Source organism: Desmodus rotundus, chromosome 13, assembly GCF_022682495.2.
Source record: "Desmodus rotundus isolate HL8 chromosome 13, HLdesRot8A.1, whole genome shotgun sequence".
In the NCBI taxonomy this organism is placed as follows: domain Eukaryota; kingdom Metazoa; phylum Chordata; class Mammalia; order Chiroptera; family Phyllostomidae; genus Desmodus; species Desmodus rotundus.
In genome coordinates, this window is record NC_071399.1 from 52,825,067 (window position 1) to 52,847,632 (window position 22,566).

A 22,566-nucleotide genomic window follows, 5' to 3' on the forward strand; every position below is an offset into this window, starting at 1 on the left:
CAGCTGCCTTTGGGCTTCAAAGGACTGTATTTTAAATTGGAACAAGACTTCTGGACACTGCCTTTTGTTTTGGCCTCAGTCAAGGAAATGGGCTTTGAGATAAGAGTCAACCATTCTCCCAGACTGCACAGCATCTAAATAAAACCTGTTTCCTTTTTCACCAGTAACTGCCTCATGAGTTTGGCTTCTGTGGCAGCAGGCAGATGAACTCCCCTTTTTTGTTTAGTGACATGCCTACTTTCTAGAAGAAATGATAACCAGAAATATTGGGAAAAGAGGAGGAAGCGGGTACCACTACATGGATAATTGAAAAATTATTAAGACTGGATCATATAACTGAATTTAGTACTTCTTCCTGGAAAGTACATACGAGGAAGATAAATAATATTCAATAAATGGTGTTGAAACATTTGGAAAAAGATGAAATTATACCTTCATCTTATACCTTATTATACCTTGCACCAAAATAATCTACAATAATGTGAAATAGAAAAACAATAAAGTAATACAATAAAATATAAATTGAATTCATTCACTTATTATTTTCTATCAGTATGTAACTAAAGGTAGAAAATAATAGATTTGGTAGATTTCCCTCCATGTAAAATTTAATCTTTTTAAAATTTTTTATTGATTGATTTTTAGAGAGATAGAGGAAATGAGAGAAGGTGAGAGAGAGAATCATCGATTTGTCGTTCCACATATTTATGCATTCGTTGGTTGCTTCTTGTATATGTCCTGACCAGAGATCAAACCCACAGCCTTGGCGTATCAGGACAATGCTCTAACCAAATTAGCTACAGGGCCAGGGCCAATTTAATCTTTTAATACACAAAAAAAGAGTTAAAAATAAAGCAAATCAAGAAACATATTTAAAGGCCTAATTTCATTCACACATAAAGATCTTGTATAAATCAATAAGAAAACGGAATGTTTAATAGAAAATAGTCTGAGGAATGAAAAGGCATTCATGAGAAAAATAAGCCCCCCCAAAAAAGTGAAGAACAATATATTGCAGCTTGATAAATGCCTAGTTCTGGTGAATGTGGTAGAAAATTGAACTTCTTAAATTCTTTTGTTGACAGTGTAAATTGGTACACATTTTTAGAGACAGTGTGGCAATAAGAGCCAAAATGTAAAGTGGATGTAATCTGTAATATAGTAACTCTACATCCAACAAAGTATATTGCAGATATCTCATATAAATAAACATATATATTGTGTGGAAGAAAAGGGGCTGTGTGCGAAACCTGACAGGCTCAGGGGAGGCCTGCGTGGCAGCCATACACACAGAGACCTAAAGCAACCACATAGGGTGGTCTGAAATTAAAGCTTTCCAACCAAAAGTAGTTCATGGAGGGTAGTCATGTCCTAGGCTGTTGTTTTTCCCTAACAAAGGTCAATCTTTACCTTACATGAGCCTGTCTATTATCTTTTTGCATCTAAGATAACATACATTTGGGATGTGAATTTCCTTTTTCCAGACTCCTCAAAGCCCAGGCCCCACACCAAGGAGAGACCACAAATCCCCTCATTGTTATCATTATCACGTTAATTGTTGATTGTTAACTATCTTGGACCCACCTGTGTAAAAGAAATATTTCTGTCATTTTGCCTTTTATCCAGTTCCAGAGATTCCCTAGCCCAACCCCCTCCCCCCACCAGTTTTGCTTTCTTCTGCCTCCCTAATCTATCACCAATGGATTTCATGTAACCCACTTATATCTTCTCTTTTGACTGCAATGCACAAAATAAGGTATAAAACTACCATTTTCTGGAACATTTTCTCAACCTATTGAGATTCCCCGCAATTGTCATCAGTTTGACTCAAACAAACTCACAAAAATACTATACAGGTTTGAATGTTTCTTATGTTGACAGTTGCTTTGATGGAAAATCTGCAACCTGGAACTACCTAAATGTCCATCAACAGTGGACTAATTCAATAAGCGATACTATATATTGAGACAATTTCATATTACCCAACTGTGTAAGGGTCTAAGGTAAGTGTACATGTACTGATTTGGAAAAAATATCCCTGATATTTCATTGAATGATAAAAGCAAGCTATAGAACAGTGGGAATAGAGGAGTTATACACGTGAGCAAAATAAGTAAACCCGTTAAATAGATCAAGGATCTATAAATGTGGTGGGATAATCCTTTGAAGTGTTTACCTGAGCCTCATCTCCACCCTCCAGCCATCACCGGGGCTGTCTTGACCTTCCACCTGTATAGGGAGAACCCAGGGCAGCCCCAGGCCTCAGGGGAACAGGGAACAAAAGATTTGATTCTCAGCTTTTTTAGTTCCAAAACACTTTTGAAACTCCTGGCAGAGACAATAGGTTAAACAATAGCTTTGAAAAGAATGAATGTTGATATAAGAGCCAGTTTTCCTGCTTTCAACTAGATAAAAATATTCCAGGAGAGACAGAAGTGCAGAGAGTATAGAGCTAGGGAGAATAGTCCAGAGATGAGGGTCCAACATAAGCTGAGCCAGAGAGTGGGGGTCCAAGAGAAAGCAGCGCTGTGCCCAGTTTCCTGCCTGGAACCCCATTTAACTTCCCTTCGTTGACATGGCACAGAATAGAGGAGAGCCAGGTAGGATAAATTGTGACAGGCACTTGGGCCTGGGTCAGCTTCACTGATGGGACCAAGGGAACCCCCTCAGGTATCTTGTATAGAATCAACAGTCATACACCAAAAGGTTATGGGTTAGATTCCCGGTCAGGACACATACCTAAGTTGCAATTTTCATCTCTGGTAGGGGTACATATGGGAGGCAACTGATTGATGTTTCTCTCTCACATCTAAGTTCTTTTTCCCCTCTCTCTTTCTCCATTCCTCTCTCTCTAAAATCAATAAGCATGTCTTCTGATGAAGATGACAAAGAAATGAGTCAACAGCCAGGTAAGGCCTCTGGGCCAGCGTGAGGAAACACCATTATAAGATGAGTTTCAGCCATCTGGCCTGTACCAGATGACACTATGGAAGACTGGTGGGCAGCAGCCACCCAGAGCCACATGTGGTGGTGGGCACATGGCTGGCCACCCCTTCCACATCACTTCCGTGCCATACCCTTGAATCTAGAACAACAACCATCTAGGGCAGACCAGCAGAGAGGAAACTGCCTGGTTGACTGAGAAAACCCAAAGTGCCTAGGCTTCCTTTGAACCGACAAACATTTTCTGCCACTTGACAGAATTGGGGCTCAAAAAAGAGATTAGGATATTATTTTTTAAAAGTTACATTTTTATACTTCTGCATGTGGTGTTCTAAAAGTAATCATGCCTGCATTGTGTAGATATTTGCTTGTTTATAAATAGAGAAATTCAGGAAGGTATTTCAGAAATTTAAAAAGAATCATCTCCAGGTGGTAGAAGTGAAGGGATAGGGGCATTAGGAACTTTTGACTTCTGCACTGGCTGAATTTTTGAGCATGTATTAATTTTGTAATAATTCTTAAAGATCTTCTCTTTAAAGAACACAGAGTAAATGATGTCAAACATACAGATAAAGAAATAATTGCAGGAGAGTGTGATACATGCTCCAATTAAATGTTCAAAGAAGTACAGATGAGACAGGATAAATGTCTCCTTAGAGGTGACTATGCAAGGGCTCAAGAGAACATTTGGGGACCCCAGGACAAGACACTTAGTAGGTACAGCGTCCACTGAGAGCATCCTATATTAGGATTATCCCAGATAGCTCCGAGGACCTGGTCTGTGAGGAGAGGGTGAATTAAGAATTAAGTTTTTGACCTAGATTCAGACAGGAAAGAGGACACTAGAGCAATCCAATTGTATCAATTCACTCACTCCTTTATATTAATCCTGCAAAAGGCCTGTGAATGTAACTCTTTTTTAAAATAATTTTTTAGAGCAATTTTAGGTTTACAGAAAACTTGAGGGGAAGATAATAGATTTCCCACATAACCTCTGCCCTCACATGTGCATAGCCTCCCCCATGATTAACCTTCCCCTTCAGAGTGGTGCATTTGTTACAACTGGTGAACCTATACTGACACATTATAATCACCCAGAGTCCATAGTTTACCTTAGGGTTCACTCTTGGTGTTGAACAAAACTTGGGTTTGAACAAATTCTATGGGTTTGGACGAAACTTTAATGACATGTACCCATCATTAGGTATCATCCACCAAGTGTAACTTAAAAAAAAAATGATTGGAATGAACTTTGCAAACGAATGCCAAGAAATTGATGGGTATCCTTGAACTATTTTTTACCATGTGAGTTCCCCAGGGTGTTACTGAGAGAGTAAAGACCATCTGTATCCTCAACTATGATTTAAACTTACACTGTATATCCATGCTCAAGTGGAATTTATTCCAGGGATGCAAGGTTGGTATAATGTCTACAAATCTATAAATGTAATACACCACATAAATGAAGGATAAAAACTATGTGATATTATCAATAGAGGAAAAACTAATTTGATAAAATCCAGCACCTATTTATGATAAAAACTGTCAGCAAAGTGAAAATAGAAAGAATATACCTCAATGTAATAAAGGCCATATATGACAAACCCACAGCCAGCATCATACTCTATGGGCAAAAACTACAAGCACTTCCCTTAAGACCGGGAACAAGACAGGGATGTCTGCTTTCACCTGTCTTATTTGACACAGTACTGGAAGTCCTAGCCACAGCAATCAGACAATGAAAAGAAATAAAGGCATCTAAATTGGAAAGGAAGAAGTAAAACTGTCATTATTTGCAGATGACATGATATTATGTATAGAGAACCCTAAAGATTCCACACAAAAAAAACTACTAGAACTGATAAATGAAATTAGTAAAGTAGCAGGATACAAAATTAATGTCCAGAAATCAGTAGCATTTTTATATGCCAATAACGAACTAACAAAAGGGAAATTAAGAAAACAATTTCATACGCAATTGCTTCAGAAAGAATAAAATACCTGGGAATAAATTTGCCCAAGAATGTAAAAAACCTGTACTCAGAAAATTATAAGACACTGAAGAAATAAATTGAGAAGGATACAAATAAGTGGAAATATATGCCATGCTCATTGATAAGAAAAGTTAACATCACTAAAATGTCCATACTACCCAAAGCGATCTATGGATTCAACACAGTTCCTATCAAGATACCAATGACATATTTCACATATCTAGAACAAATATTCCAAACTTTATATGGAAACACAAAAGATCCTGAAGAGCAAAAGTGATCTTGAGAAAGAAGGACAAACTTGGAGGAATCACGCTACCTAATATCAAACTATATTATAAGGACATAGTAGTCAAAATGGTATGCCAGCATGGTACTGGCATAAAAACAGGCACATACATAAATGGAGCAGAATAGAGAGTCCAGAAATGAACCCACATTTTTATATTCAACTAACATTTGACAGAGGAGGAAAATACAAACAATGGACTAAAGATAGTTTATTCAGTAAATGGTATTGGGAAAACTAGACAGATACATGCAGAAAAATGGAACTAGACTATCTTATGCCACACACAAGAATAAACTCAAACTAGATTAAAGACTTAAATGTTGGGCTTGAAGCCATAAAAATCTTAGAAGAAAATATAGGAAGTAAAATCTCAGACATTGCTCATAGCAATATTTTTGCTGATATATCTACCCAGGCAAGGGGAACAAAAGAAAAAATAAACAATGGGACTACATCAAACTACAAAGTTTTCTGCAAAGCAAAGGAAACCATCAATAAAATGAAAAGGTAACCCTCCTAATGGGAGAATATATTTGCTGATACATCTGATAATGGGTTCATATCCAAAATTTATAAAGAACTTATAAAACTCAACACCAAAAAATCCAAAGATCCAATGAAAAAATGGGCAAAGGACCTGAATAGACACTTCTCCAAAGAGGACATAGAGATGGCCAATAGGCATATAAAAAAGATGCTCAACATCACTAATCATCAGAGAAATGCAAATTAAAACCACAATGAGATATCACCTCACACCTGTCAGAATAGCTATCATCAATAAATCAACAAACAACAAGTGCTGGCAAGGATATGGAGAAAAGGGAATCCTAGTGCACTGTTGGTGAGAATGCAGACTGGTGAGGCCACTGTGGAAAACAGTGTGGAATTTCCTCAGAAAACTAAAAATAGAACTGCCTTTTGACCCAGCAATCCACTGCTGGGATTTTACCCTAAGAGCCCTGAAACACCAATCCAAAAGAACCCATGCACCCCAATGATCATAGCAGCACAATTTACAATAGCCAAGTACTGGAAGCAACCTAAGTGCCCATCAGCAAAATGAGTGGATCAAAAAACTATGGTACAATTACACAATGGAATTCTATGCAGCAGAGAGAAAGAAGGAGCTTATACCCTTTGCAACAGCATGGATGGAACTGAAGAATATTACGCTAAGTGAAATAAGCCAGACGGTGAGGGACAAATACCATATGATCTCACCTTTAACTGGAACATAATCAACAAAAAAAAAAAGCAAACAAAATATAACCAGAGACATTGAAGTTAAGGACAATCTAATAATAGCTAGAGGGGAGGGGGGAAGGGATAGTGGGGAGAAGGGTTTTCAGGAACTACTATAAAGGACATATGGATAAAACCAAGGGGGAGGGTGGAAGCAGGGGAGGGAGGTGGGTTTGGCTGGGGTGGGGTAGAGGGGTGGGGAGAAAATGCAGACTACTGTAATTGAACAACAATAAAATAATTGAAAAATTGAAAAAAAATTAAAAATGGAACTGCCTTATGATGCAGCAATTCCACTTCTGGGAATTTACCCAAAAAAACCTGAAACACTAATTTGAAAGAATATATGCACCCCTATGTTCATAGCAGCACTATTGTAAATCTTACAAAAGCCAATATTTGGAAGCAGCCCAGTGTACATCAGTAGATGAGTGGATAAAACAGTTATGGTATATTTACACAATAGAATACTACTGGGTCATGAAAAAGAAGAAAATTTTACCCTTTGTGACAGGATGGCAGACCTGGAGAATATTATGCTAAGTGGAAAAATCCTATCAGAGAAAGACAAATACTATATGATTTCACTCATGTGTGGAATCTAATGAACAAACTGAACTAACAATCAAAATAGAGCCAGACTCATAAATAGAGAGTAGGCTGACAGCTGAGGTGGCAGGGAGTGGGTTAGGTGGTAGAGGGAGGGAGCAAAAAGAAAAAGAACTCATGGACATACAATGCACAACAATTTGGTGATTGTGGGGGATATGGGTGGGTGGAGGTGGAAGAGGGTATAAGAAAGATAAGTGGTTATGGAATAAAAATGCAATAAAAAATGAAAAAATAAACTTACACCATTTATATCATGCCTCTTCCTAGAGAGCTGAGTGGAGGAGTCATTAGTAAAACTTCAAACAATGGCAGGAAAGACTATATGTTTTTGTAAATGTTGCTGTTGTTATTATCATTAATATTCTTATTGGTGGGACTGGGGAGGGTGAAAAGTGTCATTTGAGCACAGCTCAGACAGGTATCTGGGGGGAATTAATTCCAAGCTGAAGGAACGACAAGAGCAAAAGCCACAGTGTGGGAGCCTGAGGCATCAGAGGACAGTAGGAGGCCACTGAGCCCAGGCGGCCAGGCATAAGGGCCTTACCAGCCATTAGGAGGACTCAGGTTTGATAAGAAGTTGAGGACAAGGAAGGTTGTGCAAATACAGTTTAGAATTTAAAATCATCATCAAGCTGCTATGACCTGAGTGGGCTGTTGGGGGCAAAGGCAGAAACAGGGCCTTTTAGAGGCTAGTGTGACACAGACATTCTGTGCAAGGCAAAGTCTTTCTCCTGTGGTGCCCCTAACCTGCCCACTGGTGTCTTATTTCCTCTTTTAGACAGGCTGCATTGTTCCTTATAATTTAATCTCACTAAATAAAAATGGTCAGGGTGGTGGTAGCTGGGCCATTAGCCCACAGCATATTTTACCCTCCAGTGTTCATAAAATTACCTCTTTTTGGTGGTAATTACTAAAAACTATAGATGGGAAGGCCAGTAAGATGGTAGTTCAGGCAGCACAAAATAAGAGAATCAGGAAGGAACAGCCATCCTTGAATGATGTGGTGGGGCAGATTAGTCTGGATTTCGCAAATAAATTCATGTGGCTAGTGAAAGGAGGTCAGAGGCACTGCTGGGAAATTCAATCACTTGAGGCCATTTTTTTAAATTCATTGATTTTTTTTTTTTTAGAGAAGGAGAGGAAAGGGGAGAGAGAGAGATTGATTTGTTTTATCATTTATTTATGCATTCATTGGTTGATTCTTGTATGTGCCCTAACTGGGGGTGGAACCCACAAACTTGTCCTATTGGGATGATGCTGTAATCAATTGTGCTACCTGGACAGGGCCACTTAAGGCCATTCATAATTGACTTATTGCTATTTTGTTCTGTGAAAGCACTGGGCTTGTGTGGAGATTAGGGGATAGCCCCATGTGCATTAGGATGTCATTTCAGACTGTGGAATTACTACAAGAAATCACAGTCACTTAGGACAGAAGGAGATACTTTTGCAAAGGGCTGCCTGACCTATAGCACTAGGCAATCAGGAGTGGCATCTTCTCTCACACTGAAGAGCTTCAAGCTAAGGGTGGAATGACCACTCGGAAGGGATAAAATAGGAAGAATCTATGTGTATGAGTCTGGTAGGGCTGCCGTAACAGAATTCTGCACACTGGGAGGCTGAAAGAACACAAATTTATTTTCTCATGGCATCTAGAAGCCCATGATCAAGGTGTTCGCAGGTTTGCTTTCCTCCGAGTCCTCTCTACTGATCTTGCTGATAGCCATCTCTTGCTGTGTCCTCATATAATCTTTTCTCTTTGTGTGCACATTCCTCCTGTGTCTTTGTGTGTCCGAATTTCCTCTTCTTATAACAACACTAGTCAGATTGGATTAGAGCCCACTCTAACACCCTCACTTTTACTTAATCACTGTTTTCAGGCCCTACTTCCAAATAACAGTCATATTCTGAGGTACCGCGGCTTAGGGCTTTGATGTATGTATTTTAGAGAAACACAATTCAGCCCAGAACGCAATGTTTCCATTGTTTTTAAGAACCACACACAGCCCTGGCCAGGGTGGTTCAGTTGGTTGGGACATCGACCAGTAACCAAAAGGTTGAGGGTTCGATTCCTGGTCAATGCCCATACCTGGGTTGTGGTCCCATCTACCGTCCTGGTACATATGATCCCTGAACCCTGGTCAGTGGCTTACAGGCAGCAACCAATTGGTACATCTCTCTTGCATAGATGTTTCTCTCTGTCCCTTCCTGTATCTCTAAAAGGCAATGAATAAATGTCCTCAGATGAGGATTTAAAAAAAAAGAACCACAAATACTCATTACCAAAAATGAATTCACATTCCAAGGGATAAGTGTAGAGGAAGTATAGAGATGAAATTTAAATGCAAGAAATGCTTTGAAAAGCAAAAAAATTCTTTTGCTTAGTAGTAGGTTAAAGAAAAACACTTCCCCAAAGAGTTAAATCACTGTCAAATCATTTCAAGCCAGTGGTAAGCTGGGTTAATTGTCAAATACTTCAGAAAGATCTAGTGGGGGAGTTAACAGCAGTTATTATCTTAAAAAGAACACGTTTCTTTGAAATGGTATTATGTTTTTGAAGCACATAAAAGGTTTCCAAGGAGAGTCCCTTTTGTGTGATGATGCAAATTGAACTGAGTGGTACGCATCACTTCAGGAATGACAACTGTGGGCAAAGTCAGAAAAATCCAAAGGCTGCACACTATGTAAGATAAATTTTCTTGAACTGGAAGAATTGAGATAGTTTCTGAAGATGGAACATGCAAAGCTTTGTAACAAATAGATCATAACAGGGGAAATAGCAGGTTTTAGAACCTTTCAGGTTTCCTACTGTTTATAGCTCATAGATCCAAATATAGCTGTATTTTAAGTTTTTTAAAATATTCATTTTGTGAAATCTTTCTCTATAGATAGTCTTTGCCTTAGTGAAATTGACGAGGAAAAGAATATCTGGAACCTCATAGATCGCTTTAAAAGAAAATGATTTGCTCCAAGGAAACCTGGCTATCTAGATTTTCTGAGTATAAATAAAGGACTTCTGGGAAAAGAATAGCAGAATGAGAAACATTAAAATGGAAGAAAAATGGGAAAAACTTAATCTAAAATGAGATAAACATCTACTGTTACTAATTCTTACTTCTCCTTAATTAGTATTTTATTTCCCGGTACTAATTCCCTTCAGAGACCAAGAACTTCTAGCCCACTTATTTATGCTCTATTACTATTATTTCTCCTGAGATCGGTATTCAAGTCATATGAAACAACCGAACATTTGCAAGTGCTTTGGCAGTGGGGAATTTTTTTTTAATGTGAATCCATTAGACATCTGCCTTTATTATGTTGTCAATGCACCCTGGGTCTAATAAAGCTCTGGATGCATCTAGGCCATGCAGCAAATAGCTCTGAAGTATTTAGGTGCCACTGTGATGAGAACTTCATAAATAATTATGTGTTAGAGTATCACATCATTCACTAGAGAAGCATGCTCTCTTTAAAGATTTTTTGAAGAAATCATCTGTGAAATTCCAGTAAAGGATTCATCCTTTTTTTTTTTTTTTTTTTTACTGCTGCCTGCACCCAGCTTACTTTGGCTCCATCTCCCAGTCTCCATCTTGCTTACGAAGTCTGAAGGATGTTGAAAACAATTCAATAGCAGTGCCTCTGCTGATTCCATCTTCATCATTGTCTCCCAGATGCTTTGTACTAATTGCATCCCCCCCAAAACCATTGCTCTGTTTTTGTTCACAGCAAATCTGAGATAGTGTATCAGTTCCAATGAGGGACTTAGTCTCATAACCACACTGTGGTTAACAAAAACAAAAAGCTCACCCTGTGTCTGTGAAATCACTTTTCTCATGATTTTTCAATAATAGTCTACATTTGCAATGCATTATTCACAATCTGCACCTTTACAAAGTGAAAGGTATAGCAGTAGGAATAGCCAGCACTCAGCAAAAGTGATGTTAACCAAAGGTCATCCCGTCTCCCTTCCTTCCTTCTCTCTCTCTCTGTCTCTCTCTCCCTCCTTTTCCCTCTCTCTTTCTCCCTCTTCTTTTAGTGCCCAGCTTTTACATAATGCATATACTGTCTATTTTAATCCAGGCCCTATGTCAAGGCACTGGGCACTAAAAGATGCGAAGATAAATAAGGTAAGGCAGCAATGATAATTCAATATAATAAATGTTATGGCCATATAGAGTGTATGGACATGTACAAATAGTGTCCAGCCATATAGACGGGATACTATTAGTATATGTGTTAGTTTGGGTACTCCCACCTGCCCAAAGATGTTTAATTTTTAAATCAGAGCCTAAGAAAAACATATGGGTACAGGTAGTAAATTTGGGTGGTCACGCCAGAAAGCAGAGGTGAAGAAGTATGGAGAGAAAGGAAGGAAAACAACTAACAAAGAGTGTCAGTGAGCAATGATGACCTCAAGCATACAGTCCCCCTGGAGACCATCTATAGAAAGGGCCTCAGATCATCCACTGACTCCTGTCCCCTATTAATTCGGGGTTGGCTCTGCATGTATTAGCTTCCACCACACTTTCACATTGCTTCTGCAACTAGGCTGAGCAGTTTTCCTATTGACTCACAGAAAGCTCCAAGTCAGCAAAGTGCAAAAATATTTCAGATTTGATTTGGGGAAGGACAAAGCACATGGAACTGTCCCCAGGTAGGCCAAGAGGATGTGGCACAGTGAGTCATAAGTATTTGCAACAGAGAGGAACAAGGGGCTCATAATTTGATCTTGAAGGAGCAAGAGAGGTTTCCTAGAGGAAACAAGATCTGAGCTGGATCTCAAAGAGTAGGAGTAAGCAAAGAAGGAAAGGGGCATTCTAATATACAGAGGAGCTTGAACAAAGGAGGGATCTAGGACTGTTGGAGAAGCACAAGTGTTTTGTTTGCTGGATGATGTGAGAGAATAGAGAGAAATATGTAAATCCAAGAGGGATTCAACAGACAGACTGATCAGACTTGTTAAGGACAAGTGGTATTTGAATAGGAATAAAAGGGAGAACAAAGTTTCTGGTTATGATGCAGAGTAGGTGGATACAAGGAGAGGGATGGAGACACATCTGTGGGATGAGGAACATAACGAGTTTGCTTAAAATGTCTAAGGTGCCTGTAGAACACGCAAGGTACACAAATCCCATAGATAGTTGGGTGTTTAAAACTATGACTCCGTTGGGTATTTGCCTTCATTATATTCATAAAAACACTCTTGAGTCTAAGAGTGGTTTTGTTTTTTTTTTTTAGATTTAAAATTTGGGTGTATCTGGCCAAACATTAACTATGTCTGAGCTCAGGGAAGAAGTGAGGGCTAGAAATACAGATTTATATGAATCCCCCCTCAGGGGTTACTCAAGGATGTAGGTGTAGATAAGAACATGAAGGGATAGTATATGGAATCACAAGAGAAGAGAGTTAAGGGTAAGGCCTTGATGTTTAAATGGCAGTCAAGGAAAGAAAACTTCATGATAGATATTGAGAATCTGTGGTTAGAGGTGTGGAATGGAAACCATCAGAAAGTAGTAAAAAGAAAACCAAGGGAAGAGAGAATGGCAAAAAGAGAGAGGTCAACCATGTCAAATACTCCAGAAAGGCCAAGGAAGGTAAGAAGTAGCTTTTGGCCCTGGATGGTGTGGCTCCATTGGGTGGAGCATCATCTCATAAACTGAAAGGTCACAGGTTTGATTCTTATAGAGCACATGCCTGGGTTGTCAGTTCAGCCCCCATTGGGGCGCATGATCGATATTTCTCTCTCACATCAATGTTTCTCTCCCTCCCTTCTCTCTCTAGAATCAATGAGCATGTCCTTGGGTGAGATTAAAAAAAAGTAGATTTTGGATTTAGTGACAGGGTAGTTGTTGGTGATCACAGCATAGTGATAAGTGGTTATTACTATTCTGCACCAACAGATTTGTGCCCACTTTTTCATTTAATCTTCAAATCCACCTTCTGAGTTATTACAACCATTTTTGTCTGAGTTGTATAGATGGGGTGTGTGAGGAACAGAAAGATTATGTCACAAGGCTAGAAAAATGGTAGAACCAGGACCGACATCTGGGCTATCTGAATCCAAAGCCTAACACTAACACTGTAACATGCCATAGATGGCGTGCCCTGGAGGAAGGATGCCTTTTCCATAGAGATGGGGAGAAGGGGAGGCATGGGTAGAAGGAGAGGTTTGTTGTGTGGAAGTGGAGAAAACTTTTGTAATTCATGTCAGCTTCTATTAAGAAGATGGGCAACATGAAAGGGAGGAGACAGGACAGAGACAAAACTTTGGGATACCTGCTGAGGGAAGAGGCAGACGTCTAATTCTGGGACCTCAAAGCCCTTTTTCTTTTTGAGAACTGTCTTTCCTCCATGCAATTTACTCAGCTGAAATTGGGTCAGCCATGCAAGCATTTCCCCCCTACAACATAAATGCTTAACAGTCTCAGATAATGCCCATGGGCCAAATGGTTGACCTATCCAGGGCCCTGCAGCAGGTCCAGTGCAGACTGAGCCTCTCCCTCAGACTTTGATAGGGTGAGTGCATCGCCCTCACATATGGGGCCTTGCACATTTAAGACAATGGAATGGCAAGAATCGTTCATGAATTCCATGCACACCTCCCTGCACTGTCCCTGCTAGCTGGTCCTGTCCAGCACATGGTGACACACGATGGGCCTGTTTCCATGAAGATGGTACAGCTACACTGGGGTGGCCATGTCCTGTTACTATTTGACCTAACCTTTTAAAAACTATTTTTGCTGGAGTATAAAGATTGTGAAATATAAAAGTTTGCAGATGTTGGTGGTTGTGAGGTTTCAATAGAATCAATATATAAAACCCTTCTTTTACATATACACACCTACCTAAGCTTCGAATAAATTGGGAAATAGATGTGGGACTCAGACAATTGGAGATCAAGATGTCATATTTATTATGATCAGAGTCAGCCTGGAGATCACAGCAGAATATATAATACAAGGGCCAGTTTCTGTCCCGCCCTGAGTTAAACAGAATTACCCACCTAGTCACAGCAGCACGAGAGCTAGCTACCCACTTGGGTGTCTGACCCCTTAAAACTTATTGCTTGGAGGGGCAGAAACTGTGTACACCCTGTAGGCTGACCTATCCTGAAAAGAAAGGGAGAAGGATGCAGCTGAAACACATATATTCAACTCCTTTCCCCAAACTGCAAATCAGGTAGATATGCCTTTCTCTGGGTTGAGACTGGGGAGTCAGACTGCAGAGAAAGGCAGTGTTACTTAGTAGCAGTTTCTCCAGGTAGAAACAAGAGGACATGGTGAGGGTCCACGCCCCACAAACTTGGTACTTTCTCTCCAGGTGAACCACAAAAACAGATGAAACTGCAAGGAGGAGAAACAGAAAAACAGAGACAGAGACAGAAACAAAGCAGATGAGAGATGCAAAGTCCTGATGGCATTTGAGTGGCTCCTCCTGGTTGCAACAGTAGGAGTAGAATAAGAGACAGATGATGCAGAGAAAATCTACCTTGGTGCCCAAGAATCGTCAGACTGGAAGACCTTATATCTTCATAATGAAATTGACTCAACTATTATAAAGAAGTAATACACTTGTCTCTTTTTAAAACTTACTACACACAATGCAACGTTCAGATGAGGTATCATACATTTGTACACTTGAAACCTACATCATTTTATTAAGTAATGCCATTCCAATAAATTTAATTAAAAATAAATTTTATGTATAGAAAACATATATAATTTATATACAAAACACAACTCTACTTGGAAAGTTAATCTAGAAAAAAACACATTCTCATACAGTTTTAAATAGACTCATTTTTTTTCAGATAGGTTAAAATAAAACCATTTGTAGATTATTACTGTAAATTGTTTTCTCTTTAACAATGCATCAGCCTATCTCCCCACCCCCACTGCCATAGTTAGTTAAGCTAACTTAGGTCATTCTTGTCTCATTCAACATTTACCAAACAAGAAGAGCATATCTAAAAACAAACAAATAAATAAACAAACCAAAGGACTACATAAGATCCCCTCTTGACACAGTTACTAATTTAATAAAATGTATAACAATACCAGTAGGCTGCCATTTTTAAAAGGATTTTATTTACTTATTTTTAGAGAGAGAGGAGGGAGGGAGGAAGAGAGGGAGAGAAACATCGATGTGTGAGAGAAACATCCAGTGGTTGCCTCTTGCACACCCTGACCAGGAATCGAACCAGAAGTGACCTTTCTGTTCACAGGCCGATGCTCAAACCACTAAGCCACACCTGCCAGGGCTAGACTGCCATTTTAAGATCACCCCTTAGTCTAATGGGAGCCCCCCAAAAGGCACAAGAAGGGGATGTCGTGGCTTGAATGTGGAGTATTTCAGATTTATCCCAGACTGATCTCCAGTAGCAGCTATGAACTCTTGGTTGAAGAACTTCTTTTGTTCCATCAGTGGTTTCCTAAAGTTGCTCACCTTTGGGTAAACTTATCTTGCACAGGTGTGGGATGGGAGGAGGTAGAGAAATATCCTTTTATTGGTACTGGTAATATCAAACTGTTTATATTATCTTATTTTTTTGAATTAATAAATACATTTTGGAAATCTTTCCACATCAGCTCATATGAGCTAGATACCTCATTGATTTTAAGACCTGTAAAATATTCCCTTGGTTGTATGTAACACCATTTATATTAGTGGTCCCCAAACTTTTGGGCACCAGGGACCAATTTCGTGGAAGACAATTTTTCCACTCATGGGATGGGGGGGACAGAAGGCAGAGCTCAGGTGATCAGGCAGTAATGGGAGTGAAGCTTTCCTCACTGGTCCTCTGTTCACCTCATGCTATGCAGCCTGGTTCCTAACAGGCTACGGTCTGTGGTCCAGGGGGGCAGGGATGGTGGGGTGGGGACCCTTGATTAATAAGACCAAGAACCCCCTGGTGGGCACTCAGTTGTTTCTGAGTTTTTCACTATTACCAACAGTGCTGCAATTAACAGCCTTGCATGTATACCTTTGCATACTTGCACAAGTAGATTTGTAGAATGACATGAAATTTCTGGCTTCCTCCAGTGTTAAAAACTGTATTCAACACCCAACCCCTGCTTGTGGCCTAGTTCTGGTAATTGGGTCACAGCTCTGATTTTCCATGTGGGAGTCTTGTCTTTTACCAGTACTCCACTCCTTAAAGAACTGAGACTCTGCTTTGCTCTTGTCAGTTCCCTACCAGAGACTAAAATCCTACATCTGACCATCCTTCCAGGTATCTTGCTGTCTTGCCATCTTCTAACAGACTTCTTTCGTATCTGTTTGGATCTTGAAATATTTTTACCTTGAAATATGTTGCACCTAAATGTCAATTTTCATGCTTTGTCCACCTAGTGGAATACCGTTAAGTGTTGAATCCCATTGATACAATTTACATTGGCTACCATTTGTTGCTTTAATTTCTGGATATTGCTTTATCAGCTGAACTGGATTGTTTGTATCTGCAAATGAAGTTCTTGGAAACATAGAATTACATATTAGTCCTCTTTGTAGCCTAAAAGCCTCTCTCATAATAGGGGCTTGACACACGCTATGAGGTAATTGTTCATCTGAGGATTATCAAAGATTAGAGGGTCATTCCTAGTGAATACAAAAGATATACTGTAATCACAAAAAGAAATTTAGGATTAGAACAGAAAAGGAAGTAGAGAGGAGTGCAGAGAAAGTTTTTGCAATCCTGGGGGCCAGATAAGTAAAACTGGTGGTGTTCATATCCTGATTTTAGTACTGCAGTGACAAGAAAAGAGGAATCTCAGGTGGTGGGGAGGAGGAAGCAGAAAAGCATCTGTGGTTTGGTATGAAATTAGCAGGAAAGTTATATAATCTCTTGGTACAGGGGATGGTTTCAGAAACACGTACTCTGATATGCTCAGGTCAGCTACTGTTGCTGCTGTTCCCCACTCCAGAAACCTAACTGACAAAGTTGGAAGAATCTAGAAGGTAGGAGTAAGACACACAACCTCAGAGTCTCTCTCTCTCTCTCTCACAGGCACATGCATGTGCACACACACATACCCCCCTTCTGAAACAAAACAGGAGAAATTTAAGCATCTCACTACAACTGCAGAGGAAGAAAATGCTTAAGAGTTTCTATTTAGCAAAGGGTGGTAAATACAAAAAGCAGACTGGCAATTATTGCCAATATGATGGCAATAGTTGTAAAATATCATTGTTAACTATCATTACGTGATAAACCGTTTGCATTATTTTAGAGAATACAAAATTTCAATGAGACTTTTATATGTTTATTCTCAATTTCAGTCCTCATATTCTTTTTTTCCATAAAATCTTGAAGTTGCTAACTAAAAATTCTCCTGCCAGTGGATTTTTTCAGGACTTTTTCTAATTCCTACAGTAGGAAGGGACTAATACACAGTAAGTCTATCTAAGGAAGACAGTGACATTTTCTGGTGACAGGAATGCCTGAGATGTGTCTTGAGCAGGAAGAGTAAAATTTACCCACCTGGCTAAATAAGAGGGGACACTCCAGGCAAAGAAACATCATAAACAAAAGAGTATGCAAGCCTGAGAGCAAGTTATATTTAGGAACAGCAAGTAGGTGAGTATTACTGGAACATAAAATAGAAGAGGCAGTGTATTCATTACTTATATTTTTGCATTTACATATTGTTATAAAGTTTGTGGCTTAAAACATAATCGATTTAGTAGCTCACAGTTTCTGTCACTTGGGAGTGTGACACGTTTTAACTGGGTCCTCTTTACTCAGGACCTCCTGCGGCTAAAATCAAGGTGTTGGCTGGGTGAAACCTCCCCTGGAGGTTCAACTAGGGAAAGATCTGTTTAAAAAGCTCTTTAAAATATTGCTTCTGAGACCTCACCAGGATAGATCTACAGATCCGGAATCCGTGAGAGTAGAGCAGATGATCTTTAACCCTGTCAGGGTGGGCAGGGATATCTGCCTGGCAACCTAAGCCCGCCCCTTATCCTATCAAAGATGTCAGAATATCAGGGTGGGTGGGGATATCCACCTGGCAGCTGGAGCTTGAGGGGAACCACCAATGATGGATCGCAGCTTTGTTCCAGGAGACCAATCCCTAGCCCTAGAGGGGAGTCAATCAGAATCTGGTGTATAAAATCCCGCCATATTCCCTGCTTGGCACGACTTCTTTGTCCTGCTCTGCAGACCGGAGAATTTCACCCGGGTGCGCAAACCCCAATAAAGCTCTGTACTGCCTAATTTTGTGGCTGATTGGCATTTATTCCTCGGCAGAGTCTAAGAAAACCTTTCAAACCCAGGGTCCAAACTGCGTCTGTTTTTTTCGTGCCTCTTCCCATTGATCATATACTTAGTTCACCACCATAAGCGCCGCTTTCTGTTTCAGGGTTTCTCTTGAAGGGGACTTAAATTACACCCCAGGCAAACTTTCTAGAGTCCCTCTGAATCAAAAATATGAAATATCACATGGATATAAAAAGATTTAGTAATCAGGCTGCTTTCTTTGTTCAGCCACCAAAATGGATGATTGTATGATTGTAGACACATTTTATAATATGAATGAACCTTGAAAACAGTACACTAAGTGAAATTAACCATCCACAAAAGAACAAATATTATGTGATTCCACATATCTAAGACACCTGGAATAGTCAAATGGCTAGAAACAGTAAGTAGAATGGTAACTGTTAGGGGCTTGGGGGAGGGGAGAGCGTGGAGTTAGTGTTTCATGGGCACAGAGTTTCAGTTTTGCAAGATGAGAAGAGCTCTGTGGAGGGTGATAATTGTTGCACAACAGTGTGAATGTACTTAACGCCACTGAACTGAACACTTAAGCATGGCTAAAAGGGTCAATTTTATGTGATGTATAGTTTACCACAGTTAAAAACAATTTTTGAGGAAGATCATATCAGTGAAAACACATGAGAGTTCCTTAGCAAGCTTCCTTCCCTGGGGATTCCTACTGTGTCTTCATAGAACTAAAGCACTTACATAGAAAAATATTTTCCCAACTCGGTTTAATGATTTAAAGAATCCAGAGCTACAGTGGCATGCTGACTGTGTGTTGGAAAGGAGCATAGCTCTTTAAATATAGCATATTTTGGTAAATTTGCCTTTTATATTTTATTTGACTGGTATAGATTATTAAAGAACCACTTGACTAGATTGCGATAGAGGAAGAAAACACAAACACCAGGTCTTGATTTCAATGGGCAAGTCTTCAGACTGAGAAAAGGTTTTCTGTAATATGAGCTCTTTTCCTCTAAAATGTACAAATAAATAAATATCAGAGTGCCAAATCCCACCTATCTCCATATTCATGCCTAGGCACTGACTTTGACTTGTTCTAAATATAGACTGGCAAGCGCTGAATGTCAAAGATCAAGTCCATTGCAATACAAAGCTGTTATTTTTCCACTTTTAGGAAGAGTCCTATTTTATAGTCTGTTTCTAAACTATAAATTAATCACTTCCTTTACTTAAATCCTGTCTTCCTTAAACTTTCATATATCATATTAGATTTTAAAATTTCTACCCATGAAGCAATTTTTACATTTGATATTAGCACAGTAATTAAGGTTTCACTCCCTCAGAAGCCACCAAGTATATGATAATACACACTGGAATTCCCCCAACCCCACCTCCCTCGCTCTTCTTCAGAACACTCAGGGAGGTCGTTCAGTAAGGAATCTCATCTCATTGGGTTACATGTTTTCTGTAATAACCTCTGTTTTTTTTTTAATAGCAACAAATAGCACCAGAATTATCTGTTCAATTAAAAAATGAACAGATCTGATAATGAGTGAAATTTTGCCCGCTTTCCTGAGGAATCTAGATGTAAAGTGTCTGTTAAGAGTCAATTAAAAAGTTTACATAAAATCATATATATGACATTACTCGACATTCTTTTGTTTCTGAGGCAGGGATTTAAAGCCATATATTTTCTTTCTGATAAATCATTTAGGTTTATGCTTAACTGTGTAATAGAGCCTAAAGATTCTCTACCCTAAAGTCAGAGATATTGTCCTCTAAGAGTTAATATGATATTGTGGTTAATTGCAAAATGCTAACAGTATTACCAGAAGGCAGCCTTTTCTCGTGCCCATCTGTCGGCACCCATGGGTCCACGTTGTGGGTTTTGAGGCCACAGCCTCCACTGCTTCTCCAACAGCATCGTGAAGCCGGCGTATCCGGCTGCTCTCTGTGCGCAGCGTCTCATCACCATGACTCTGCATGGGAATGTGCGTGTGTGATAGAAAAGTGGTGCGGGCTTGAGGCACTTGAGAATGTTCTGTTTTCTGACCACAAGTTTTAATGAAGCATATAATCTGAACTTGGGTTCTGTTCAATTATGTGACTCCTCAAAATTGTTTACCTTTGTGGTAAATTGTCAGCAACTCTAATTAAATAGCTTTCCCCCACTTATTTCTTTCCCCCTTGGATATATGCCACTCCGCTGACTTCTTTTCAGTTCACATTGGCAGCCTTAGTATCATAATCTAGTTATTTCCTGTTTGGTTGTGGCATGCTTTAAAAAAATTGTTCTTCTCTTTAATATCTTTTATATGCTACTATATTTAACTTTATTTTGTTATATTATTTTCTTTCCTTAAATATGTGCAGTTATTTTCCTCTTTTTCAAGAAATCCAACTGTTCCTTATTTCATAACCTTTACTGTATATTAAAACTAAAACATTTTTTCTTAATCTGGAAGAAATTACATTATGGTCTTTTTGTTAAAGGAAAGGGGTTTGTATTAATACATTTCAAAGGGGAAAGGTAAAAGGAACCACTTTTTCACTATATGCATTATATTATTTATATTTTACACTCTGACAACTCCATCTGGCAAGCTTGGTTGGAAAACATAACTGGAGTTTAACATAAGAAACAGGGTAGGTTGGGGTTTTCAAAAGTGTGTTCTATGAAAACCAGGGTCTGTAACATGTACACAGCCATTATGCCTGGAAAGGTTGTTTTGTCCGAAAACCTTGGGGAAGCAGTGGGTTAAACAAAGTTAAACAAACTTATTTACAATATGACTTTTACAAGCCTTTAAAATGCCAATGTACATTGCATAGCTGTAAGATCAGCATTTTCAGCACGTGTGTGCATGTTTCAGAACATTGGATAGAACTGGAATTTTATAAAACACACTTTGATAAACACTGGTGAGTAGATGAATTCTTGACCTAGAGAATAGTCTGGCATGGTATATATTTGGTTGAAGTAATGTTCTGAAATAATTAGTCACTTTCTAGGAGCCATACCAAAAAACTTGATAAAAAGTCTTGAGGTCTAAACTGTCCATTTAATTAGTTAGTTTCGTGTTAATATTTTACTTAAAGAAAGGTGAGGCATGAAGGTGTGTGGCCAGTTTTGGGGGTGGGACACAAAACGAGTAAACAATAGTCCAGTGGAGCAGTTGCTGCCAGGAGAATGTCTAAAAATACCCACACTGTAAATGTCACTGTGATGCATGATGGAGAATCTGTTTTCAGCTTGGACCAAATGGAGAGTTTAAATACCCCACCCCCATGCGCACACACACCCGTGAATGCAGGGAGCTCTGTTGGAAGGAATGTAAGTGGGAGTCTGCAGGTGTGCCTTTTCTCCTTACTCTGCCGACCTGTGGCTGGTAGATGTAGCAGCTGTAAGTGAGATAGATACATGAGGACGAAATCTGGTGGGCTAAGAACAGTGGGGCAAGAGGAGAGACAGAGAGACAGAGCGCGGTGCCTGATGGCCTCTTTGAGCCACTGTACTGGCCTTGGCCCACCGAATATTGTGTCTGAATACTGTGTTCTGAGACACAAGTGAAATCCTATTTTGGAAGCTGACATTAGTTCGGGCATCAGATTATCTGCAGCTGGAACACCTTCTTAACCAAATCAATACTCTTGGCTGGGAAAAAAAAAAAAAACATTGTGGAAATAATCCATCTGTATAGTAGGTGAGCTGAAAATCAGATGTGATTACGCACATTCGACGGAACTGGGATGACTCTTCCAGAAGCAGTCTTCTGAGCTCTGAAAAGCCTCTTGGGGGAAACTCGTCCTGTAGAAGGCAGATGACAGACATTGTAAGGAGTTTCTCAGCAAGAAAGCTCTGGTTGTTTGAGGAGGAAGGGGTATTATGAAAACAGCATTAATATTCAAATATCAATTTTACTTATCAAGTACTGATATTCAAATTTGTTTCCTGACCCAGAACCCATTGGGCTTATATTGAGTCATCAGGAAAAGCAAAATGAAGTATCTCTCTCTGTATAACCTCACAGCACAAGTTTGGCTTTTGCCTCCTTAAAGGGCGTAACACATAAGAGACACTCTCCCCTTTTTGGAACAGAACATTGTGACACTTTGACGCCTTAAAAGCTCTAGTGTGTCAGCTGCTTCAGAAGGTGCTGATGCCCCATAAGCTGGCAAATGCTAGGTGTGAGGTGGTGGTACTCAGTGGAAAGGGGAAATTTGTTTGCATGGACATGTAAGATACTGCCTGGGGA

At 39.4% G+C, this 22,566-nt stretch overlaps 1 pseudogene; it reads right to left on the reverse strand.

Moving 5' to 3' along the window:
* Nucleotides 1-10,646: 10,646 nt before the first annotated feature.
* The window catches only part of LOC112311497 (heat shock protein HSP 90-beta-like), a 54,886-nt pseudogene continuing 42,966 nt past the window's right edge, over nt 10,647-22,566 (reverse strand).